Below are 3,720 nucleotides of genomic sequence, written 5' to 3' on the forward strand. Positions count from 1 at the left end.
TTTGGTAGTGGGAGACTAACCTCCTGGGAACAATGGGAGACAAATAGCTTAGTCAGGGTCCAGTAAAATCTTGGCAGTCCTGTTCTCTGCTGAAGTTTGCTCAGGAATGATGCAAATTCTTTCCTCTGCATGGATTTACTGTGACTCTGTGGTATCTACAATTTACAGTTATTACTACATTGTGACCCGAAAGCCTAATGTAACCATTGTTGAAAATTCGAATGTCAACCTATGTTATTCTTTTTAAAAATTATATTTTTATCTTTTTTGCTAATTGGTATAAAAGGCAAAATGGGGAGAAAAACTAAACTACATGAGGTAATCACTTTTATATCTCATGTAAGAGTTCACAGACTATAAATTGAATATAGCCTCTACTTGAATATGTTACATGTTACAAATCTGTCTCCAAGAATAAATGACTACTATGTTCTGTATTAAATTTGATCCCATAAGAACTCTTTAGGAAAAGCTACTTGATGATTAATAACATCAAGGTAAGATTTTCCTCTCATCATATGTAAATCTACATGTAGAGAAGATCATCTCCACATGTATACAAAAACACAACGTATTATAAAATGAAGGGGTACATTGTTTGGGTAGTTAAGAGCTGTGTTGTTTGTCTCTTTGCTTGTTTGCCTATTTGTTTGAGACAAGATGTCTTTGTGCAGCCCTGACTCTCCTGAATTTGTCTCTGCACAGTAAGGTGTCCTCAACTTCTGAGATCTGCCAGTCTCCTCTGCCTTGGTGCTGGCTATTTCAGCACTTCTGCCCCAAAGGTAGGCTGTTTGATAGAGAAAAGTATTAGAAAACAACCCACAGTAAATCAGAATAAGCCAGAGAAACATCCACATATAGGTGCAATGATGCACAATCCCTAAAAAGTAAGGCAACTTTTAGTAAATGCTGAAGGAAATGAAACAGAAAGTTGAGCAGAAGGAAAGATGAGATACAGAAATCAATACAATTAGCTCAGAGCATGAAAACCGGGAACATATAATCAACCAAAGAACCATGCACGAGTTTTCTTCACAACAAGTCCAAATAAAATGATGACAGGTAAAACATCGAAACATTGGAATGGAAACAGCACACAAACACAATTCTGAGCAGGACAGTTAACCCATGAACAAGCACCTTACCTTGTGTTTATCTTCTCTCTCTGAACTACTGGAACTCTTAGATCCAGATGTCCTGGAAAGTCTTCTGAGGAAAAAAATACAGCAGATATGGGTGTGTTCAATTCTTCAAGATAATTCTGTGCACTTGGCTACATTGTGTTAGATGAAGTTGTTAATTGATGGTATACTACGTGTGGTTTAAGTGATTTTTTTGGTGATTCTACACACTCTTCTCCCAAACTATGACATATTCAGCAAAGCCTGACTCACTGTTCTACTTCTGAAAGGGACAGCAATGTACAGGACTAGCTTGGGAATAAAACAACACCAAATCTCTATCTCTTTGGCTACACTGATGCTCAGGTAATGACTCACATAACTGTCTACCTGAACTGAAATAAGTGAGGGAATGAGACACAAGGTAGAGAAATCCAACACCTCTTCCTGGTGCAAGACTAAGCTGTTCAACTGAGAATTGGGCGACTTCATTTTCAGTTCAGACATGCATATAAAAAGAACAGAATTCAAATGCATCCTGGTATTCTCTAACTAAATTTAGAGTGTGCAGAAATGAGAGCCTTCATTGATTAATTAATAGGGGGCGTTGATACTGCTATAATTGTTCTAAATAGTTACTCTTTAGCATTCCCTAATTTCAGAAATAATGTTAATTGAATGGAAAGAGGCAGGGTTCAGGTAGACTTGAGGCCTATTTCTCTAAATTTTCTACACAAGGCAGAAATTCTGGACAGGATGGGAGGCATGCAAAGGCCAGAGAAAAAATGTGCTACATACATAAAAAAGAAATCAACGTGCTTTTGGTGAGCTACCATATAAAAATGAAAAATTCTGACGAGTTCAATGTCTTATGTTTAACAACTGTGATGATTTCATAAATTTTATTAATTATTTTATTATTAATCACAGATCATATTTCAAGAAATGGATCATATTGAACTTATAGTTATTTTGTCAGCAGGCTCTTGGAGGTATAAAAAACCGTGCTATATATAATCTTTCTCTTCCACTACTGTAAGAAAATGGGATGAACAAATGAGTCCATGAAGTTAAGGGCAAAACCTCCACTTCTGCATTTGTATGTCCAAAAGTTTTCTATTCTAGACTAATGTCATTTTCATGGTTTTGTGTTTGTGTGTATCTGTGTATGTGTGTTTGTGTGTGTGTGTGTCTGTTTGTGTGTGAGTATGGGATAAGTGTGTGTAATGTTTGTGCATGTATGTGGGTAGGAGTGGGTTTCCCGTGTTTGTGTTGGTATGTGTGGGTGTGTGTATGTGTTTGTGTGTGTGCACGCAAGCCCTCACGTGTGTGTGATGTGCATATATGCCTATGTATATTCTATATGAATGATTTTATCTAACTTTTAAGTTTCTATTTTATTATCTTCACATCAACTTCTGTGTCAACTTTTAGATTTGGATTTTCATGTTTCATTCCAAAAACAATATATGAAAATCATTCCACTCACACTTTAATTTAAAGAAACAGCGCTGAAATATTCAGACACTTTACAAAAATTATACAGATGAATGGCTTGGCAACCATCATTTTCTAGCTGTGCTGTTTTATCTACACAGCAAGCTTTGAGATAAGGTTAAACCTATGCATTCCTATTCTTAGGCATGTGGTCCTTTAACATGCAATGCATGCATGATGCTGAACTTCAATCCAGCACAATGTTACAGACTTCAAATAACTTCAGGTGGATATTTCTCAATGGCAGCACAAAGGACTTTATCAGAAATCTTATCGCTTCATATTGCATTGCTAATTTCCTTTATAGGCCCTCAATTCTTTGCCATACTCCTTTCCATTGTACCTCTGAACTTTTCCAACAGTTATATTTCCATCATTACTCTGTAACTGATCTTGCGTCTCCTCTTCTTTTTTTGGAGCTTCTTTTGGTAGTGGGAGACTAACCTCCTGGGAACAAGTGGGAGACAAATAGGCTAGTCAGGGTCCAGTAAAATCTTGGCAGTCCTGTTCTCTGCTGAAGTTTGCTCAGGAATGATGCAAATTCTTTCCTCTGCATGGATTTACTGTGACTCTGTGGTATCTACAATTTACAGTTATTACTACATTGTGACCCGAAAGCCTAATGTAACCATTGTTGAAAATTCGAATGTCAACCTATGTTATTCTTTTTAAAAATTATATTTTTATCTTTTTTGCTAATTGGTATAAAAGGCAAAATGGGGAGAAAAACTAAACTACATGAGGTAATCACTTTTATATCTCATGTAAGAGTTCACAGACTATAAATTGAATATAGCCTCTACTTGAATATGTTACATGTTACAAATCTGTCTCCAAGAATAAATGACTACTATGTTCTGTATTAAATTTGATCCCATAAGAACTCTTTAGGAAAAGCTACTTGATGATTAATAACATCAAGGTAAGATTTTCCTCTCATCATATGTAAATCTACATGTAGAGAAGATCATCTCCACATGTATACAAAAACACAACGTATTATAAAATGAAGGGGTACATTGTTTGGGTAGTTAAGAGCTGTGTTGTTTGTCTCTTTGCTTGTTTGCCTATTTGTTTGAGACAAGATGTCTTTGTGCAGCCC

This window comes from Apodemus sylvaticus, chromosome 14, assembly GCF_947179515.1.
Source record: "Apodemus sylvaticus chromosome 14, mApoSyl1.1, whole genome shotgun sequence".
In the NCBI taxonomy this organism is placed as follows: Eukaryota; Metazoa; Chordata; class Mammalia; order Rodentia; family Muridae; genus Apodemus; species Apodemus sylvaticus.